The sequence below is a fragment of the Lathyrus oleraceus genome, chromosome 5 (genome assembly GCF_024323335.1).
Source record: "Lathyrus oleraceus cultivar Zhongwan6 chromosome 5, CAAS_Psat_ZW6_1.0, whole genome shotgun sequence".
NCBI classification, from domain to species: Eukaryota; Viridiplantae; Streptophyta; class Magnoliopsida; order Fabales; family Fabaceae; genus Lathyrus; species Lathyrus oleraceus.
The window spans coordinates 645,999,885-646,023,574 of NC_066583.1; the positions used below are offsets into that span (position 1 = coordinate 645,999,885).

The 23,690-nt window shown below is 36.7% G+C and overlaps 2 non-coding genes across 2 annotated transcripts; one reads left to right on the forward strand and one right to left on the reverse strand.

Moving 5' to 3' along the window:
* The first annotated feature begins 2,154 nt into the window (after positions 1-2,154).
* On the forward strand, positions 2,155-2,261 carry LOC127088854 (small nucleolar RNA R71). The gene has a single exon (XR_007790666.1). It is a non-coding gene; the product is annotated as a small nucleolar RNA R71 (small nucleolar RNA).
* Positions 2,262-18,548: 16,287 nt separating this feature from the next.
* Positions 18,549-18,655, reverse strand: LOC127089599 (small nucleolar RNA R71). The gene has a single exon (XR_007791174.1). It is a non-coding gene; the product is annotated as a small nucleolar RNA R71 (small nucleolar RNA).
* Positions 18,656-23,690: the final 5,035 nt, after the last annotated feature.

Consider the following 23,690-nt stretch of genomic DNA (forward strand, 5'->3'; position numbering starts at 1 on the left):
CTTTAAGAATAGTGTCCTTATGTTTAATGTGCTCTCATGATTAAGTCACACTTAATACATTAAACGGACTATCTATTCCAGGGACTTTATTAATAAACCATAATAAAGAAAATGTCTTTTATTATTAATAAATAATTCGATACAAGTACCAAAAATATTGGCCTCTAGGGCTTACACCAACATGAGGGATATCTTCGTAAAACGTCTAAAAGTTGGTTCGTCTCCTCTTGGCTCAAGGTAGCACTAACTATAACTGGGTGGTTCATCTTTTCATCGAGGAACTCGTATCTCAGGTTCTTAGGTAGTTCCTTAAGTTCTAAGGTTGGTTTCTTAGGGCATGGCATAGGATCTGGGGTAAGGGATAAACATTCGTAAAGGTTATCATCGATGTAGGGTTTCTTAAAGTCATCATCTTCCCTTATGAGAGTTAATGGTAACTTAATTGTTTTTATAATTTCTTTTTGTTCTAATTCTCTAACACATTCATCAATGATATCTAAGGCATAACACGAATCTCCCATCACAGGTGCCATAAGTAATTTTGAAAGTATAAATTCTATTTTCTCGTCACCTACCTCAAATGTCAACTTTCCTTTCTTGACATCTATTATGGCTCCTGCAGTTGATAAGAATGGTCTACCTAGAAGGATTGGTATATCATTGTCCTCTTTGATGTCCATGACAACAAAATCAGTAGGGATAAATAACTGACCTATCCTAACAGGAACATCTTCTAAAATGCCTATCGGATATTTAACAGATATATCGGCTAACTGAAGTGACATCTTAGTGGGCTGCAATTCTCCTAAGTTTAACCTCTCACAAACTGCTAAAGGCATTAAGCTCACACTAGCTCCTAAGTCTAGAAAATATTTTTCGATGACATGATTACCCAAAAGGCAAGGAATGGAGAAATTTCCAGGATCTTTATCTTTCTTCGCTAATTTGTCCTCGGAAATAGCATTACATTCCAAAGGCTTCGGATCGTCAAGTCTACGTTTGTTGGTAAGGATTTCTTTGAGAAATTTTGCATAAGAAGGTATTTGGGTGATGGCTTCTGTGAAAGGGATTTCTACATGAAGTTTTTCTATAACTTTAATAAATTTTTGATACTGTTTATTGATCTGGGTTTGTTTGAGTCTTTGCGGATATGGTATAGGTGGTTTATATGGCGGGGGTGGTACGTAAGTTTTATCTTTAGGTTCTTCTCCTTTATCTCGACCTTCCTGGTTTTCAGATTCCTCTGGTTCCTTTACTTCGTCCGTGGGTTTGGTACATTCCTTAGAAGTTTCGGGTTCACTCAATCTAGGGTTTGGTGGCTCATCATAAGCGTTCCCACTTCGTAGGGTAATGGCATTGGCTTGTCCTCTCGGATTTTGTTGAGGTTGTCCAGGGAACTGTCCTCCAGGTGTAGTCTGAGGGGCTTGGTTTAAAGCTACCTGAGAGATCTGGGTTTCAAGCATCTTAGTATGAGTAACTATTTGGTCAACCTTTGTTCCTAACTGAGTAATCAATTTGTTAACATGAATGTTTTGGTTCATGAACTCCTTGTTTTGTTGGGTTTGAGCGGTGATAAAATTTTCCATAATTTTCTCAAGGCTCGGCTTTGGTGGTACGGGTTGCATAGGTTGATTTGATCTAGGGGCTTGATAACTAGGTCTCGGAGGTGCATTACTTTGGATAGGGTTATTGTTTTTATAGGAGAAGTTCGGGTGATTCCTCCATCCAGGGCTATAGGTATTCGAGTATGGGTTCCCTTGGGTGTAGTTCACTTGTTCAGAGTGGGTTTCGTTTAATAGACTGCATTCTGCAGATTGGTGTCCTTTGGTTCCACATATCTCACAATCTGATGAAACTGCGGCTACAGTATTCGGGTTTATGCACATATGCTCGACCTTGAGGGCTAATGCGTCCATTTTAGCTTGCATCATGTCTATAGAGCTTAGTTCATGCACTCCTCCTCGGGCTTCCTTCTTCTCAACTGTCGCTCGTTCGATTCCCCATGATTGATGGTTTTGAGCCATATCTTCAATGAGGGCACTAGCTTCAGGATAAGGTTTGTTCATCAGAGCACCGTCTGCGGCAGCGTCGATGGTCATCTTTGTGTTGTAATGAAGTTCATTATAGAAGGTTTGAATGATTAACCAATTTTCTAAACCATGATGTGGGCATGCTCGTAACAACTCTTTATATCTCTCTCAAGCTTCGAACAACGATTCTCCTTGGTTTTGGGTAAATCTAGTTATATGGTTTCGAAGAACGGCGATTTTACTCGGGGGAAAATATCTAGCAAGAAAAACTCTTCTAAGGTTATCCTAAGTCGTAATGGAATTGGGTGGAAGGGAATCTAACCTTGATAGGGCTTTATCTTTGAGGGAAAAAGGGAATAATCTTAAACGTATTGCCTCAGGAGAAGCTCCATTGGTTTTAAAAGTGTCTGCTAATTGAAGAAATATTTTTAAATGTTGGTTTGGGTTCTCAGTAGCGAGACCTGCGAATTGTCTCTGTTGCACTAGTTGCAACAGGGATGGTTTAAGTTCAAAATTATTAGCTGGGATGGTTGGGTTTACTATACTAGAACTAGGTTCTTCATTAGATGGTTGAGCGAAATCCTTAAGAGGTCTTTGGTTTTGATCTTCGGCTATAGCTCTCTTAATTCTATGAAAGAATAAACGTGCGCGAGCGTAACGTTCACGTTCCGCCAGAGGGTATACTAAGCTTAAACTTCCGGTGCTGCGAGTTCTTCGCATCGACCGGCGGGAAATAGCCTAAGTCTAAATGATATAACAACAGGAAAATGAAATTTGACGAAATTGGTCCCCGGCAACGGCGCCAAAAACTTGATGCGTGCTTTTCGCAAGTATACGAACGCGTCAGAGTAATATAAAAGATTGTCGAATCCACAGAGACCAAGTGTCAATCTATCGTTATCTATTGTTATGGTGTTTATCAAAGGCAATCGAAATAGGTGTTTTTGGAGTGTGCAATGAAAAGTAAAGTGTTGAAATAAAGATATAATTAATAAAGACAGGGTCGAATGTAATTCACGTAATTAATTGATAATCCAAGTACTTGCTAGTAGAGCTACTTATGGGCAATGTTTCCTACTTTGAAAAGAACTAATTTAATAGGAACTGTCGCTTTCGCGTATTCAGAACCGAGTTGTACTCCCTAATCAAACTCTCTTATTGTCACTTATAAAAAGGCGCGCATTGCGTTAGAGTAGTAAACCTATTTTTAAGAAATATAGTATCTTGACTAAGTTGAAAAGTATTATAACCTGGATTTCTTAACCAAAAGAGGTTCTCACGAACCAGACTCTAAACTTATAAACGCGTCCGAAAATAGTTTTAAAATCTCTTTTCTTCTTAATGTTAAAATCTCCTAATGAACTAAACAAAGCGCTTTCGCTGTTTTTGAAATAGTTTAAAACAATTAAGTTTAAAAAGACATTGGACGGCTTTCGATCTTACCCAACGGAATTGAAGTGCGGGAAAACTTAATTTGAAAGTTAAAATAACCCTTAAGTGCTTCTACGAACAATTGTACGGATTACTGGTTCAATTACGATCCTTACATCCTAACCTTATAGATTTAGTTAGACATGGTAAAGTAAAAGTGCATTAATTTAAATAAAAGTAGTGCGAGTGCGGAAAGTAAACAAAAGTAGTGCGAGTGCGAGGAAATAAACAATTTAAAGCGAGTGTAATACCTCAAAATTTGCCCCCCTCATGCATGCATTCATTTTTAGGTCATTTAACATTTCATATTGCATTTCATCATGTCAATCGAAATTAGATCCAAGAAACTTGAATATCATCCAAGACACTTTGTGGGTCCTATCTGGGTGATCAGTCAACACAATGGAATGGCTTGAGATACTTCCAACATGTTCAAATGGGGTCTATTCATCAGTCAAAACGTTAATCTTGAAGGAGCAAAAGTTTGTTCATGAACTGTCATGCTCGCTAGGCGAAGCCCACGCGTTTCGAAAAAAAAAACGAAAAAAATAATAAATAAATAAATAAAATATAACGGAAAAATCTTGGACTTGAACCTTTCTCTTTTGAGCCCACAAAGTCACGAAAATCAGGTTATAAATTCTAGACTTCCATCTCCCAAAAAACCCTGGGAAAAAGATAGTGAGAGAAGAGCTAACAGAGTTCAGAGCAACCTCTAGAGACTGAAAGGAACTCATCTGCAAAGAGCCAATTCCACCTCATATAAACCCTCAGATTGCTTTGCAAACCCAACCGGGCAATTCAATTTCATTCGATCTCTCCAATCAGGTTTGCCCTATTTTCATTACTCTGTGCTTTCAATTTGAATGCTCTGAATGTATGAGGCATTATCGTTAGGTTTTACATGTGGTCACATGTTTTAATATGTATGTCATGTCTTGATGTGTGGATCCTTGCCCCTGACTTTGAATTTTGATACCCTTTTGGTGCATGTGTTTAACAAGAGGTTTAGGCCTCATACACTTGGTTGCTTTTTGTGAGCTCTTTTTGTGAATTTTAAATGGCATGATTCATGTGGTTACATTTTGATTTGGGGAAACTCTTGAATGCGCCCCATCTTGTCACTCTAACCTGTTTGTTGAGTTTTTTGTGAGGGCTCACATGACTCCTGAAAGGATAGCTTGCTTGGCATTCCATTTTATTTGTGGGATACCACCTGGAGGTTTATTCCGATTACATGTGCTGACTTGCTTTCTTTGGTGGTGCCAGCTTGAGAGATCTCTGGGTTTCTTGTGTCGTTAGTTGCTATTACTTCGGATCTTTATCCGTGTGGTACTTTTATATCTTTCCCGCATTTTACCGCTTTCTTAGCTGGAAGACCTCAATAGGAGGCAATGTTTTCTTTTGTTTGTTTACATTTGTGCCCAAAGACCTCCAAGAAGAGGCATCAGTGCTAAATACCTCCCTGAAGAGGAAATTGACGGATAAAAGGGATTAGTAATCAATCCCCCGTTATTCAGTGTGTCGTTCTTTATGCTCGTACTACGTGTCGATGCTTCAGAACAAAAACCCAAGATCTTTTATCCGGTCAGTCAGTGGAGAGGGTTCCACCTTTCTGAATCCCCATTTTTTGTCATAAGCTCACCCTGGCCAGGGTTAAGAGCTATGAGGTCTTATCCTCATTACCCTTTTGATCTGCTCACCCTGACGTTCAATGTCAGTGGTTAAGAGCCCATTTGATTACATATTCCATGGCTTGTTTGTCGAGGTTGATATAACCCCTCTTGACTAAAGCCCTACCCATGTATGTTTGAGCCCCCCGTTGGCGCGTTTACTTTAAGATACATGTTTTGTGTGGTGTGATCGTTTCCCCATAAGATTGCTAGGCTTCGTATAGTCTCTCGTTTGCATGTCAATTAAGGTAGCACTGTTCCTTCGTCTAGGACTTCCTTTTTTGCATGAGCATCCCTAAAACACAAACCAACTCATTGATTTTTCTTCTCCTAAGAACACGTTTACTCCTTCTACTACAGGCGAGTAAGTCTCCAAAGGTCGAGCATCCAGTAGATTGCGTAGTAACGTCGTTCACCCTAAAATACAACCCTTACCCCCCGTAGTTAGCCGAACTACGACTTGCTCTGATTCTCATTCCATATGAGATACGTAGGCATAAGACGCGATGTCTTAGCGAGCACACTCTTCTTTAACCCCTAGGTAGCCGAGCTACGAAGACTCTGATTCTCATATTCAGATGAGATACGTATGCAGTGGATGCGACATCCGTGCGAGTCATTTTCTTTTGACCCCTTTTTAGTAAATAGTGCATTAGATAAACCTACACCCTTTAGACAAGAACAACAAAAGTGGATCCCGTAGAGTACTACGGATGCGTAGGGGTGTTAATACCTTCCCTTCGCATAATCGGCTCCCGAACCCAAGATTTGGTTGCGAGACCTTGTCTTTTCCTTTCCCCTTTTCAGGTTTACTTCGAGTGTTTCCTTTCCCTCCTTTGGGATAAATAACGCACGGTGGCGACTCTTCTGTCATTTCTTTTCTTCGCCGGTTATTTTTTTTCGCATTCTTTTTTCAGGTTGCGACAGAGTGCGAGGAAATAAATGAAAGTAAAGCGAGTGCGAGGAAATAAATAATTTAAAGCGAGTGCGAGGAAATAAATAAAGTAAAGCGAGTGCGAGGAAATAAATAAAGTAAAGCGAGTGCGGGAAATAAATAAAGTAAAGCGAGTGCGGGAAAATAAATAAAGTAAAGCGAGTGCGGAAAAGTAAATAAGATAAAGACAAGTAATAAAAACCTGCTCCAATCGGAGGGTTGAATAAATTGCAAAGAGGAAATGAAAATGGAGGCAGGATTAACTTCCTTCCAAAGTGTTCCAAACTCGATTACAGACTCTATCACAGACTCGATTACACAATTGTGGTAACACTCCAATGCGAAGCGATCACCACTTTATAAAACTGAATATATGCCTAAGTGAAACAAAGTTTCTCTGAGTTTGCCTCTGCTCTAAGTTTGGATGATTGTAAAAGTGAACTCGAGTTTCTATTTATAAGCAATTAAAAAGATGGAAATGACTTGGATGCCCTTCAACTTGAGAATGGGAGGGAAACTATTTTCCTCTTGTGGCGCCCGCCACAAGGCCAATTTGAGGCGCCTTAGTGGAAGTAGTGGGGAACGTGGGAGTTGAGGGAAGTTGAGCTTGGACACGTCATGGCAGGGTCTATGGCGCCAGCCATGGGGTAGGCCACAAGAACAAAATGCTGAATTTTAGGGTTTTTTGCTCTTTTTCGCTCCTTTTCTCGATCGGGGCTCCGATTAAAGTAAAAACCTGAAAACAAAGGAAAACATACCAATAACACAACAAAATGATAATAAAACAACTAGAATGCATGTGAAATCGGAGTCAAAAATACGGTGAATTTTAGTGTTATCAAGCTACAAATTTGTGGTATCTTGATAGTGGTTGTTCAAAGCACATGATCAGAGACAAATATACATTTTCACCTCTAGTATTAAAATTCAAAGGATATGTCACATATGTAGACAACAACAAAGGAAATATTATTGACATAGTCAAAGTTGGATCACCATCTTTCACAATAATTAATGATGTACTCTATGTAGAAGGATTAAAGCGTAATCTTCCAAGCATAAATCAACTTTGTGACAAATGTCTCAAAATAAATTTCAACAAAGATGAATTCATAATTGAAGATGAAGTCATTTATGAGATAAAGCTTATGGGTAAAAGAATTAATTAGTAGTTAATAAATTGATTAGACTTTAATTGATTATTTGATTATAGTTCTAATTAATTATTTGGTAATTACTAAATATATTGTTTGACTATTTGTTTGGTCATTTGCTTTGTGCTTAGTTATTTAATGAGGTAATCTTTATTCTTTGTTCATACCATAACACGCATAAATAATCTGCGTGATTGTTGCGTCGTTTCATTGTGTTGCGATTTCGGAGTTAAAATCCAACTTAACTTCTAAAAATCGCTTGGACGCGTAGATTTTTGTTCGGCTTCTTATGGTAATTCTTACATGAATCCACTTTAATTTAACTTTAGAGCTAAATTTAGTCGCTTTTGATTTCGTTTGGTTTCCGGTCCTGTGGCTTACTGTTGGATCTTCTTACAATGAGATCCTTGTGTTTATATTTACTTGTTTGATGGACTGTATGTTTATCATTTTATTATATTCTCATTGACAAAACGTACATCCATCATTTGTTGTAACTTGTATTTATTTTATCGCTTTTATTTCTCTTAGTTAGTTAAATAAATTAAAAACGAAAAACAAAAAAATAAAATCAACCTTTCAAATAAAGACTAATACTTGATCAACATCAAGATAGTTTTCAAAATCTCACCATAATTTTCAATCACTCTCAAAAATCATTTCAATCTTAAATCATTTTCACCATCCATTTCACCTTCAACCATTTTTCAATCCATTCGCAACACAAATAAAATGATTGATCCAATGTCAAGTCATTTTTCAAAGAAATTCAAAATGACTAATAAACAATTTGACCATTTTAAAATCGAAAGAAAAAAACTATATGGGTGAAAGGTCTAGTAATAGTTCTGGGTTCAAGTTGTAAGATTTTGCAAGCTATAAGTGTTCGCCCTCACTTCAAAACACTTGTAAATATGCAAACCCTTTTCATAACAAAATTGAAAGGAAATACCACCTGGGGTGAATGGTCCAGTCATAGTCTTGAGTATTAGACTCAAGTTGTAAGAGCTTGCAAGTCATAAAAATCCTAGTTTTTCAAACCAAAAAGACATCAAACACATTCAAACCTTTTGCCTTTTGGCACAACCCTCCGACCCTTTTTTTCACAAATGAAAGATGTTTCATCTCGAGACGATGCAATAGAGTGTTTTGTTCACAATCATGTGAGTTGAGATAAGTGACATTTTTCCGTGAATGTTGATATAGAAATCCATTTAATATGCTGCAAACGCTCGCTTCTCACTTGTTTTGGGTAGCAATAAATGTTTTTCCGTCGATTGAGACAAAATAACTTTAACTAAAATCGACCATAAGACATTTTCTACCCAGAACTACATAGCCTTGAGTTCTCCATCGCACCCGAAGATACATAGGAGTGAGACCCGCAATCTCATCAGACACATTAATAAAAAAAAATTGCAACCTCTTTTATTTTCTCTTTTCTATTTTAGTTTACTCGAAGAAAATAAATAACATTAGCTAACATTTAATCGCAAGTTTAACTAAAAGGTTCTCGTTAAGTGCAACAGACGTGAGGGGTGCTAATGCATTCCCCTTGCATAATCGACTCCTAAACCCGGATTTGGTTGCGACGACCATGTTCTTTTCAAAGGTTTTATCAATATTTTCCCTTTCCTTAATTGGATTAAATAAAATTCGGTGACGAATCTGTTTGAACACATTTTCCACGAGCGTGCGATGCGTTTCGCGAAGGATCGTATTTTCCGAGGTACGACACCTTCTCACTTTTATCATTAATTACTTTTGTGTCTAAACTTTGTGAAACTTGCTGCATAATTTTAAAGTGTCTTTGAAAGTTTCATAATGAGTTCTGAGCACTTAAAGTCTTATACAGTGTGAGTTGTAACATTTGGAAGGGAATATCAATCTCTACATAATTGATCACAAAGTGTTTAGTGATCATTGTGTTGTATTAAAAAATAGTGTGATTTCTATTCAAGTGTAAAATTATAAGGTGGCGTGCCTTTGTGATTGTGTTAGAAAGTTAAGAGAGTCATATGAATTGGTTTTAATGTTTCTTACATAGTGAAACGACAGACGACGAGACTAACATCTAATATGTTTGTTTCCCACAACCTTTGTCGTCGGCTTAACACCTTGTGAATGACAAGAAATTGGAAAAACTCCTCATTCAACACTTTGCAATAATTCAGGAGGAAAATTATGGGTCAGCCAACGGCTCAATGAGGGAGGGTTTAAGGTTTAGGGGTAATGAGAGAAAAAGTTCTTTTGAAAGTCAAGTCGCACATATATAGGAAAGTAAGCCATATTAGTTAATGATCCAAATCATCGTATGGTAGGAAGATAAAAAGCAACCGTCAGATATGCACATTGGAAATAATATGGCACTTGAGTACACTCGAATACCCTAGTCTTCAAAACGGAAAGACACATATTTTAACTAGCATTTAATACGCCTGTCTCCCACGACCTTCGCGATCGGCTCAACACCTTATGACCAACAATAAATTGGAAAAACTCCTCGTTCAACACTTTGCAATAAGTCAATAGGACAATTGTTCTGGGTCAACCAAAGATCCAATAAATGATGATTTCAGGTTTAGGATTTAAGGTTTAGGGATAATAAGAGCAAAAAAAATAATTGAAAACCAATATATATATATATATATATATATATATATATATATATATATATATATATATATATATATATATATATATATATATATATATATATATATATATATATATATATGAAAGTAAGTCAGACCAATCAATGATCCAAATCGTCGGATGATAGGTAGATAAAAAGCAATAGTCATATCTACACATTGGAAATACAAAGACTCTTGAGTGCACTCCAATATCCTAGACTGCAAAAAGGCAACATGTACACACATACTTTCCATACTTCATTCTATTCCTTTTCAGACTCATTAATTAACTTGAATTTTAGAGTGCTAACATTACGGGTCTGCCCCATAATCTGATTCCAATCTTAAATAAAAGTAATTGTATTAATATAAACTATAAGTAAAATTCTAAAAAATAAATTGTTCAAACACAAGACTGAATTGGAGTATTTTTATTGATTTAACTTTAACTAAAATCTAATTAATTATTATAAAATTTTATACTTTAAACTTATAACTTATAATTCATAATTTATACTCCATTTATTCAAAAATAAATATCGTATCATACTTTAGTTTCTAATATAACTTGAATTTTATCTTTCAATTATATCATTTAACTAATACTCTAAATTTATCATTTTATTATTATGTATTTATGATAATTTGAATACATTAATAATAAATATGAATAGTTTAATAAAAATATTATTCTTTCTTTTATTTATTATATTTTTTTAATCGGTATGAAATGATTAACTATGACAATTATTTTAGAATGGAGAGAGTATTTATAAATTCATATATATTATTTAAAAAGATTAATTTAATAAATTTATTTTCTCACAAGTTTATAATTTAACTTATGACTTAATTTAAATAGTTTATAATTTATTATTTCTTCTCTAAATTTTATTCTAATTATCTTAATTTAAAAAAATAAATATTAATTAAACATAATATATAAGTTAGTTCAAATATTAATTTTAAATAATATAAATCAATGACCTAGGCTTTTATCAACTAGGATTAAATTTTCTTTGCAGTGCATCTGTAACTTTGGTTGTTTAGTTTAGATCAGGTGGTCTTGCTTCTTCTTTACGGTGCATACGCGGCTTAGCCATTTTGTTTTAGATATAGGTGGTTTTGGTTTTTGGCTTTCATGTTAGCTTTTGATTTTGTGGCCTAGATTGGGTGTTAATGTTAGAACATAAAACTCAAATTGAAGGTTTGACAATGGTGGAAGATAAGAAATTTGGGGAAGATGAAGTTGAGAGAGAATTAGAGAGAAAAGAGTAATATTGGATGAATAGTAATTTTGGCATTAATTGGAATTGGGAATATTACAAGAGTATTTATACATTGAGAGAATAAAATGATACAACTCAAAAATACAACTAAAGTGACTAAACAAATAAATTCTGTTAGTTTTTGGAAAGGTAATAACAGAATTTAATTGCATTTAACACACCACCTCACTTTAGTTTCTCCAAGTCCACCATGCTCAAGCACTTTTTCAGCCTCTTGAACACATCATTTGTCACACCCTTTGTCAACAAATCCGCGACTTGGTCTTCGCTTCGGCAATAGCTCAGTCTAAGCTTTCCATCACCGACCAATTCTCTCAAGTAATGAAACCGCATCTCAATATGCTTGCTCCTTCCGTGTGCAATCTGTAGCGGTGTATTCGTTACCATTGGAGATATTGACTAAATCCAAGGTAAATCATACAAAGTCGAGTCACCACCGCACTTCTATTTATCCAAAGGAATGGTTAGAAAGCGAACAAAAACCTATAAAGTTTTACAAACAAAACTAGTAAAAGAGGGTCAGAGATCTGGGTAAGGGGGTTGGTTATGTCATGGGAAGGTGTTAGGCACCCACAACATCCTAGGTACTCATAGGGAACCCTTTTCACAACTTGTTGCAAAGGTTATTGTTTATGAAATTATTTTGTGCAAACATGATTGAAGAGATGAGAAAAGAATATACAAGTTTATTTACATTTTGTGTTTGGATGGATGAACCCATTGCCTACGTACCCTCTCATGAAAGATAAGGATCAAAACCCCGTAGTTCGGGTAAAAGATTTCAAAACATGGGTGGATTGATTGGTCCAAAAGCCCTAAGGTCTTTTGTTATCAAAGGGAGAAAACTCGACCTGAAAAACCACAAGTCCACCATGTGAGAATAGCTTCAACATGCTAGTGAGGGGTTAACCCTATAATAAGCATGGAAGTCTTACAATTCAATCACTAAGGACAAAGGTGAGTATTATATCTATCACAAAGATAACTCAAACCTAATAGCTAAAGGTTATGAAAAATTTGATTAAGAAGTGGACATGGAGCCACAAAGAAACACATTTGAGTGAGTTGCATTAACCAATTAGAAGTATGTACAAAAATGGTCAAAGTTGATTTAAAGATTCAATTCAAAATGAGTATTATGAAAAGAAAGTTTGAAAATCAAAAGCATAAAGCTTAGGTTTCTAATGTTGAAAACAAGTCAAATGTTTGCACAAAATTTTTTGGTTTGGGTTAGGGATGAAAAAGGATCAAGGTTAAGCATGCAAGAAGTGGGGAATAAAAGAATGCAAACGCAAGTAGGGTTGCTCTCTTGAGATCATATGGATGATCCAAGTAAGTCCCATCCTTTGGAATAAGGCAACACAAGGTATAAAGAATAAGCAAGTCTCATAAGAGAACCACAGAAAGAGGAAACAGAATGGCAATCAATGGACTTACATCCAACTCCTAACAACAAAACTGGAAACAGAATGCCAATAGATGGACTTATATCTAACTCCTCAAAACAAACAGGAAACAGAATGCCAATAGATGGACTTATATCTAAATCCTCAAAACAAATAGGAAACAGAATGCCAATAGATGGACTTATATCTAACTCCTCAAAACAAACAAATGAGCAAAAGCAAACACATGCAAAGCAATCAAGCAAACAATGCATCACACACTATATACAAACAAGAGGCTCAATCAAATAGGTGGGCTTTAGTCAAGAAGGGTCATATCAACCTCGACAAACAAGCCAAACTGTACAAAGGTGGTTTGTAGCTCTTAACCACTAACATTGAGAGTTAGGGTGAAGCTGATGAAAATGGAAATGAGGATGAGACCTCATGCTCTTAACCCTGGCCTGGGTGAGCTCAATGATAAATAAAGTGTGGGGATCCAGAAAGAGGGACCCTATTCCACTTGACTGACTCTATACAAAGATCTTAGGTACTTGTTCAAGAGCATCAACACGTAGTGCGAGCATAATGAACGACTCACTGAATAACAGGGGATTGATTGCTAATCTCTTCTATCTGTCAATTGCCTCTTCACTTAGGAGGACTTATCAAGTAACATGCCTCATTTAGAGGTCTTTAGCACAAATGTAAGCAATCACAAACAGAGCCTCTTAAGGAGGACTTCAGCCAAATGCCTGCCAAAAAGGTGACAGGACTTCCAGACTACATGGAGTAAGAGAGTAGCTACCTAAGTGGTGTATCAACCACAATCCAAAGCTCAAGCAAGAGCTAAAAGCTAGCAACTAATGTACCTGTACAAAAGCTAAACAATTAATATCTCAGTCAGAAAACAAACAGACAAACAGTCCAACTGTTACACAATTCAATGAGCAATGGTCAAGCAATCGAATGAAGCAATGGGCTCAAGCCTATCACTTAGAATCCTACAAAACATCAAGAGTTAGTACTCAAAGGCATTTGCATCTCACAAAGTGAGACCAAACCAATCATCAATGCTAAATGTCCAAACTTGAAACACAAAGCACAATTAGTTCATGTACAAAACACTAGTACAAAGACTAGGTTCAAAACCAAATCAAATGATCAAAACAGAAGTAAATCTTTTGCATATAGCAAGTTCAAACATGTCATAAGGTGTCCTCAAAAGGACCAAGATCAATTCACATGGCAAAGGCATCAAATGATCAATGTAAAGCAAAGGCAAGCAAAGGTGCACAAAATGGACATCCAAGTTAGAAAATCCAAATCAAAACAGAAAAGCATCCAATGATCATGAAATTTTTTATGTGAACTCATCATGTTATGAACATACATCATGCAAAAAAATTAGATCCAGAAGAGTTCAAATGATAGGTAAACAAAAATGCACAAATTGAATACCAGAAATGTGACACAAATTGTCACACTACACTTTCATGTGTCCAAAACAGTGATGGCATATGATAAAAATCTCAAACCAAAGCTCAAAAATCATATCACATGTGAGGATCAAGCATGCCAAATTTCAAATCAATTGGATAAAAGATGAGCATTTCATAAAGCATTGAATGTAGCATATCAATTTGGCATAAGGTTCAATCAAAAATCACATATTAAAAATCCAGCAATCAACAAATCATGAAATAAATCCTATAAAAAACTAGAGATCAAAACAAGATTGTGAAAAAAAATTAAGATCAAATTGGACACTTCTACTATTTTTTATGATTTTTTAAAGTTGGAGAAATAAATTGGAATAATATGAAATAATAGGAGGGAAAATGTTATTTGAATGAAATTCATAAGATGCATCCAGGCAGGTTCGAACACACGCTCCAAGGGAAATAAGAATGCAAATGAAATAAATTCAGAAACATGCATACGCCGGATCGAACTCACGCTCCCAAGGGAAATGAGAATGTTCAAAATAAAATCAGAAACATGCATACGCTAGGATCGAACACACGCACGCCAGGCCAGGAGCGTTCACCAAAACGCAACGTTTCATCATGAAACCCTAGCAATAACCAGACGGTGGCAGACGAAGGTCTTCTCCGACCAACCAGGCGGAGCTCCGCCGTGGATTTTTCCAGAAATGGACGAAATATATATGGTTCGAAAGCTCCTTCAACGAGGATCATGAATATCATATCAAAATCATCTAAAACCTCATGAATCGAACGGATCGAGCAAAAACATATTGAACATCCAAACTTTAAGTTCATCATACAAGCTCATTTTTCAGCCAAATCAAGATCTAAAACTATCAGCACTCTCAGCATTACAAGATCTACATGTTTATGGCAAGAAAAAGGCAAAAGGAGATGGTCGAAATTTCACCTACTTGTAATGGCAGTGAATGAATTCGCGTGCTCAAGCTTCCTCCAGCTCCAGATCAACTTCCTTTAACCTCTAATGAAGCTTTGTACAAGAATTACCAGTTGGAAACACCTAAATCCAGCTCAATTTGAAGCTTCCATTAATATGTTCAAGCTCTTGACATGCACGAATCTGGACTGAATTGGCCAAAGTAATGGTTGATTCTTGCTCAAAACTATACCAGGATCATGAATCTACAAAGAAACTTGGTGTTTGTATGGAGAATTGAAAGATTCGAAGAGAGAGAAAAAATGGAGGGAATGTGAAATTTGAGATCTGAAATTGTTCCTCTTCTCAAATGCAGTTATGATTTAGCTTTTATACTCTGTGTTAATCATGCTGAAATTAGGATTAGGCTTTGATTAATTGAGATTAGAGAGATATGAGGTGAATTGCAAAATTGGCAAGTGTGCTTAGCATGTACATGCTACACGTGAACAGTGCCATGCTGAGGTACAAATTCACTTAAAATCAATCAATAATCAAGATGGAAGTGTTAATTTGCTTGCATGATCAACCAAATTCAAATTATCCAATTTTCCCTCCAAAATGCACATGTATGCACAAGTGGTCATATGAGCTTCTTTCATGCAAGGCAAGGGTTGATTTGGAATCTCTTGGTCATGACAAGCATTTTGCAAAATGAGTGGACAAATTTGGAGTTTTGAATCAAAAGTTATGCTATGTTGAACCTCCATGTATACTTTGTGATCATTTGGTCATAACTTCTCAACCAATTATCAGATGGACATGATATAGGACTTTTTGGAAAGAGGGGAGAAAGATATTCAACTTTGATGTTCACCAAAATTTCATTTGAAGCTTCTTTGATGTTGGAAAGTCAAGTTGAATGTGGACCAAAAACTTGCCATTTTTGGAAACTTGAAATTATAGGTCACTTTCCATTTTGGGAAACTTTTGCAATGACTTCAAAATCTTCAAGATAGATGTTTGACATGATGAATAGGCCTTGTTTGAACATGAATGGGATGTCTCAAATCATTTCCCCCACCTCAAAGCCCTCAGTTGACTGCACAGTTGATCATTTGGTTTTCAGATGACCTTGACATGCCTTGATGAATTTGAGCCTTTACCACTTGGGGAATTTGCTTCAAAATGAAACCTAGCTCATATAAGCTCCATAATATCATGTGGTCTCATTTCAAGAAAATACCATCAGCTCTTGCACAATTGATAACATGAAATAATATCACATTTTTGGACTCGATTTAATTAAATTATATTATTATTTGATCCGATTTATTTTATATTATTCGATATTACTTGGTATTTTCCTTCTATTTATTTCAGGTAACATTATTTGAAGCATACGTGAAAAAGAATGAAAAGGGGGTGCAAAAAGAAGCATTCCACTAAAGCCCAGCCCACAACTACAAAGGAGAAGCGCTGTGATGCTGTGACGACCGCCACACAAGGCGTGACGAGCGTCACGCCCCTCTGCTCAGTGTTACGAGCGTAACACATGGTGTGACGAACGTCACACCCCCACTCCTATTTTTCTGCTTTGACGCGCGTAACAGAAGCACGTTCGGCCTTTTTCTTCGCTTGACTCGTTGACACACTAGGAAACCTACTGAAGGAACTTTTGGGGAACAGTTACATGATGGATGAATATAAATAGATCTTAAGTGGTGCCCTGTCTTTTTTCTCCTTTTTCCGCCGTGCAAGCTTTTATAGCAATATATTTTACAGCATTCTACTTTCTTAGCATTTTTATTTCCTTTTCTTTTCTAGTTAATTTCCAAAGCATTGAATTTTTTTTCTTTCACACTAGTTTCTACACCGGAAACTATTGTGTAGTTTTTACTGGATCTAACCTTACGTTAGGTCATAGTATTTTATTCCTTCGCCTTTATTTTCCTGTCCGAACGAAGATTGTGAAGAACAAATCCAACCGGTTTGTGGTGGAGTGTCCAAGCATCGAAGCTAGGGAACAACCAAGATTTCTATTAATTTTACAGGTTCATTAATTTATTGTTTTAATTTATATATGCTCTGCACTGCTGTTTACCTATACTGTTTGTTTGATATGGCTGTATTTAAGCATAATTATTGTTTAGGCTTGTTTAGCATGTCCGGCTAAATAAACTTAGATATCGGTATGTAAAGTAAGCGGAATAAAGGAATCAAAACTAAGTTGGTTTAAATTTATGTAAAAAAATATAGTCACTCTTTTTATGGTCTCAATTTACAGAGTTAATACCAAAGTTTTTGTACGAGAGTAAAAAACATAAAGAAGTTAAAATCAATAGAACGACGGTTTGAGCTTTTAACTGGACAGTGTAAATTGGACATTAACTTTAAATCAGGGCGAAAGCAATTTTTAGAGTTAATTAAATTCTAATCATTTTCAAAAAGTATTTTTAAAGGTTGAATGTGAGGACGAGAGTTAAGCATTTAAGTTTAATCATATAATCTAAGTCAACAGGGCGAGAGTTTGAGACGAGGGTGTTTAAACGGTTAGTATTTTAATAAAAAGAGTTTCTATAGATTCTATTGTTTTCAAAAAGTGATTTTAGACTTAACTAAATAGTGAGAGCGTACGTTAATATAAAGTCATAGTCTGATTCAACAGAGCGAGAGTTTGAGAAAAGATTTTTAATCAATAGTGTCTACTGAAAAGACTTATTTTAAGACTAAGAAACCAACGAAGATTTGATTCCCTAATTACGACGAACTACATACCGATATCCGCGTATTTGATATTTAATCTAGATCCGATTCTAGTTTTACTGTTCCCCCTAATCAACAAAGTATCATCCGCCTTAGCTTTACGAAGTAACCTTAGAAAAACGATATATCGATTCATTAAGTCCTTGTGGGATCGATATCTTTTAAAACTACGCGATTAGACTGTGCACTTGCAGTTAATACCCCAATAGACTCATAAAGTCGCGATCAAGTTTTTGGCGCCGTTGCCGGGGACTTTTATTTAGTCGATATCGTAACTCTTCTATTATGCTGTAGAGACTAAGGCAATTTTTATTTTTTCCCTTGTCTTTCATTGATTTGTATGCCACACACTCGCTCACAAGGCGAACCGTACTACTTACGAATCAACGACGTTGAACAATATCTCCGAGTCTTACGACGAATTCGGGAGTATCGTGCTGCAAATAATCTTCCTCCAATCGAAATTCCTGATCTCAAAAATCTTCTTCCTTCACCGATACCCGAGATGGCAGAACCAGCTCGTGCTCTTCGAGATTACGCCGCTCCATCACAAGATGAGCCGCATTCGAGTATTGCTCCACCCGCAATCGAAGCAAACAACTTCGAACTTAAACCTTCGCTGTTGCAGGCAGTGCAACAGAACCAATTTTCTGGAAATCCTACCGAGGATCCAAACCTTCATTTGTCTGTATTCGTCCAATACGCTGATACTGTTAAAGCTAATGGTGTCACTTCAGAGGCAATTCGACTTTGTCTCTTTCCTTTCTCGTTAAGAGATAAAGCTAGAAGATGGCTTCAGTCTCTTCCTTCCAACTCAGTCACCACATGGAATGAGTTGAAGAAAGTCTTTCTTGCCCGATATTTTCCTCCAAGCAAAACAGCTATGTTAAGAGCCCAGATAAATGGATTTAAACAGAAAGATAACGAGTCTCTTTTCGAAGCTTGGGAAAGATACAAAGACATGATGAGACTTTGTCCAAACCATGGTTTAGAGGACTAGTTAGTAATTCATACCTTCTATAATGGTCTCTTATACAACACAAGGTTAACAATAGACGCCGCCGCAGGTGGTGCGCTTATGGATAAACCCTACGCTGACGCTTATCAACTTATCGAGAGCATGGCCCAAAATCATTATCAGTGGGGAAGCGACCGAACAATGGTAGAAAAACCTCAAACAAAAGGAGGCATGTACGAGATAAGTAGCCTTGATCATGTTAATGCAAAAGTGGATGCTCTTGCCCAGAAAATTGAAAGTTTAAATGTATCACCTCCAGCCACCGTGGTTGCCGTAACTCAAAATTGCGAAGTCTGTGGAGTTCAAGGTCACACTCCTACAGATTGTCAACTCCTAACAGGAATCCAAGCAGAGCAAGTGAACTATGCTCAAGGAAATCCCTACTCGCATACCTATAACTCGAACTGGAAGAACCATCCTAATTTTTCATATAAGAGTAATAATGCTTTATACGCACCAGGTCAAGCTCCCAGTCAAGCCCCAGCTAAACCTCCTGGATATCAAAAGCCGACCCCATCTACACCTAACAATAATGTTCCTAGGAAATCCAACTTGGAAATCATGATGGAGAACTTCATAGCTTCTCAACAGCAAACCAATAAAGAGTTCTTAAACCAGAATGTACATACTAACGAACATATTAAACAACTAGCAAGTAAAGTAGATGCCCTGGCTACCCATAACAAAATGATGGAAACACAAATCTCACAAGTAGCTCAACAACAAGCGCCTACTGCTGCCCCAACTGGTACATTTCCTGGACAGCCCCAACCTAACCCGAAAAGCCACGCTCATGCAATTATATTAAGAAGTGGAACAGAGGTAGAAGGACCGTCTGACCCAAGGATTGAGAACCAAAACTCTAAAAAGTCAACTGAGGAAGAAAGTAAACCTAAGGAAAAGGAAGAGTGTAACAAGGAAACCATAGAAAAGAAAGAACCTTATGTACCTCCACCGCATTACAAACCACCTATCCCTTATCCTCAAAGGAAAATTAAAACCAAAGACGCGGGCCAATTTAAAAAATTTGTTGACCTACTGAAACAATTAAACGTCATCATTCCTTTTACAGAAGCTATTACACAGATGCCCTCATATGCTAAGTTCTTAAAAGAAATTCTTTCTAATAAAAGGAAACTTGAAGATAGCGAAAATGTTACACTCACTGCTGAGTGCAGCCCGATAATCCAAAATATGCCTCCTAAACTTAAAGATCCTGGTAGTTTCTCTATACCCTGTCACATCGGAAAATTTGTCATAGACAAAGCTCTATGCGATTTAGGAGCCGATATCAGTGTTATGCCCTTGTCCATATGCAAGAGACTTGAAATGGGAGAATTAAGACCAACTAAAATGTCTGTGCAATTAGCAGATCGTTCCATTAGATATCCCGTAGGAATTCTTGAAAACGTTCCCGTGCGCATAGGTCAATTCTACATCCCAACCGATTTTATAATTATGGACATAAGAGAAGATGAAGTTACCCCCATTATATTGGGAAGACCATTCTTAGCAACCGTCGGTGCCATCATAGACGTAAAACGAGGACGACTCACTTTCGAAGTAGGAGAAGAGAAAATTGAGTTCATTCTTTCCAAATTTTTGAAAACACCTGCAATAGAAGACACATGTTACTTCATGGATATCATCGATGAATGCATAAAAGAAACAGAATTAGAAAATGACGAATTGTCTGACTGTCGTGTAGAAGACAGATTGAACCAATGTTTAGCAATAACATCGGATCCTACGCAATGCCTTAAGAAACCAACCCTCGACCTGAAAACACTTCCCAAAAATCTGAGATATGAATTCCTAGACTCAAAACTTGAACGACCAGTGACAGTCAATGCAAACCTAGGAAAACTCGAAACCGAAAAACTCCTACATATCTTAAGAAAATATCCAACCGCACTAGGATACAACATCATCGATCATAAAGGGATAAGTCCTTCTATTTGTATGCACCGCATCATGCTAGAAGAAGACTGTAAAACTTCTAGGGAACATCAGAGGAGACTAAACCCGATCCTGAGTGAGGTAGTGAAGAAGGAAGTAACGAAATTATTAGAGGCAGGTATTATATATCCTATATCCGATAGCAAATGAGTTAGCCCTGTACACGTAGTACCAAAGAAAAGGGGTATAACCGTGATCGAAAATGAAAAAGGAGAAACTATAACCAAACGAATCGAATCGGGATGGAGAATGTGCATTGACTATAGGAAGCTAAACAAAGCAACCCGAAAATATCATTTTCCTTTACCATTCATAAACCAGATGTTAGAACGACTAGCCAAGCATTCTCATTTCTTCTATCTAGACGGTTACTCAGGCTTCTTTCAAATACCAATTCATCCTGATGACCAAGAAAAGACAACGTTCACATGTCCTTTTGGTACCTTCGCTTATCGACGAATGCCGTTTGGCTTATGCAATGCTCCTGCAACCTTCCAAAGGTGCATGATGGCCATATTCGCCGATTTTCTCGAAAACATCATGGAAGTCTTTATGGATGACTTTTCCGTATACGGGCAAAGTTTCGAAGAATGTCTTGAAAACCTAGAAAGAGTTCTAGAACGATGTCTAAAAGTAAACCTAGTACTTAATTGGGAAAAATGTCACTTTATGGCACAAGAAGGGATTGTTTTAGGACACATCATATCAAATAGAGGAATTGAAGTAGACAAAGCCAAAATAGAAGTAATCGAAAACCTTCAACCTCTGAAAACTGTGAGAGAAGTACGAAGCTTCTTAGGACATGCCGGTTTCTACCGACGATTCATTAAAGATTTCTCTAAAATAACTAAACCTTTAACCGGATTATTAATGAAAGATGTTGAATTCATCTTCGACAATAAATGTTTAGAAGCATTTCAAACACTTAAACAAGCATTGATCTCCGCGCCCATAATGCAGACTCCGGATTGGAATGAACCATTTGAAATAATGTGTGACGCAAGTGACTACGCCGTAGGCGCTGTTTTAGGACAACGAAAGGATAAAAAACTTCACGTCATATATTATGCGAGTAGAACTCTAGATGAAGCACAAATGAATTACGCCATGACCGAGAAAGAACTTTTAACAGTAGTATTTGCACTAGATAAATTTCGTTCTTACTTGGTCGGAGCTAAAATAATCGTTTACACTGACCACGCTGCCATTAGGTACCTCTTAACAAAAAAGGACGCTAAACCTAGACTCCTAAGGTGGATCTTGTTGTTACAAGAATATGATTTGGAAATCAAAGATAAAAAAAGAACTGAAAACGTAGTAGCAGATCACCTCTCTAGACTTGAAAACCTGGAACCGGAAAGAACATCGATCAATGATGATTTCTCGTACGATAAACTTATAGCTAATTTGGAAGAAAATAGAGCTGATGAACAGGTAGAGACCACCTTGGTTGTATGCGTTACACCATGGTACGTTGATTTTGTCAATTATTTAGCCGCCGGAGTGGTTCCACTTGATTTATCCTACCAACAAAAGAAACGATTCTTCCATGACATAAAACATTATTACTAGGACGACCCTTTACTTTTCAAAAGAGGCCCCAATGGTATTTTCCGTCGGTGTATACCTGAAGAAGAGGTAGAAAGTATAATCCAACATTGTCATTCCGCTCCTTATGGTGGACACGCAAGTACATCCAAGACCTGCTCTAAAATCCTACAAGCCGGTCTTTATTGGCCAAACATATGGAAGGATGTGCATGCTGCTGTCAAGAAATGTGATAGGTGTCAACGCACAGGAAACATATCTAGACGTGACGAGATGCCACAAAAGGGCATTTTGGAAGTAGAAATTTTCGACGTGTGGGGAATAGATTTCATGGGACCTTTTCCACCTTCTTTCGGTAACAAGTACATACTCGTAGCGGTTGACTACGTATCAAAATGAATTGAGGCTATAACTTCTCCAACAAACGACACACGAGTAGTAACTAGACTCTTTAAGAATATAATCTTTCCAAGATTTGGTGTCCCAAGAATAGTCGTCAGTGATGGTGGATCACATTTCATATCTAAGATACTCGAAAAATTATTGTTTAAGTATGGCGTAAAACATCGAGTAGCAACACCTTACCATCCTCAAACTAGTGGACAAGTGGAAGTATCTAACAGAGAAATTAAACAGATATTGGAAAAAACAGTCGCTACATCAAGGAAAGACTGGTCATCAAAATTACCCGAAGCTTTATGGGCATATCGAACCGCTTACAAAACTCCCATAGGAACAACCCCATTTAGGCTTATTTATGGTAAATCTTGCCACCTCCCAGTAGAGTTAGAACATAAGGCCTATTGGGCTATTAAAAATTTAAATTTAAAATATAAGGCCACCGGTGAAAAGCGAATTCTTGATATAAACGAATTAGAGGAACTTAGACAAGACGCATACGAAAATGCCAGAATCTACAAGGAAAGAACGAAAAAATGGCATGATAAGCGCATATCAAGAAAAACTTTCAAACAAGGCGATGTAGTCCTTTTGTTCAACTCTAGACTTAAGTTATTCCCAGGAAAACTACGCTCTAGATGGTCAGGCCCTTTCCAAGTCACTAATGTCTTTCCTAGTGGGGTTGTGGAAATTAAAGGAAAATCTATTGAAGCATTTATCGTAAACGGGCAGCGTCTGAAACATTATCACTATGATGAAAACAATGAAGACTCGCAAGTCCTGCACTTAGACGTATTGTCTCCAAAATTTATAGATTAACATTTAATACTTTTATGTCGAGCTTGCGACATTAAACAAAGCGCTTCGTGGGAGACAACCCACAACTTTCTATTTTATTTTATTTTTTTATTTTATTTTTTTCTTTGATTAGTCTTTTTGATTTTATTCAGTATCCACTCTTCATTTATTTTAATTTATAAAACTTTTCTTCTTTTCTTCTTTCGGCATCTGGCCAAATCCTAACTAAATTCTTGCTTTTCTTTTCTTTAGTTAACATTAACCTGATGGGACATATTGATCGTATGGGTATCAAATTCAGAG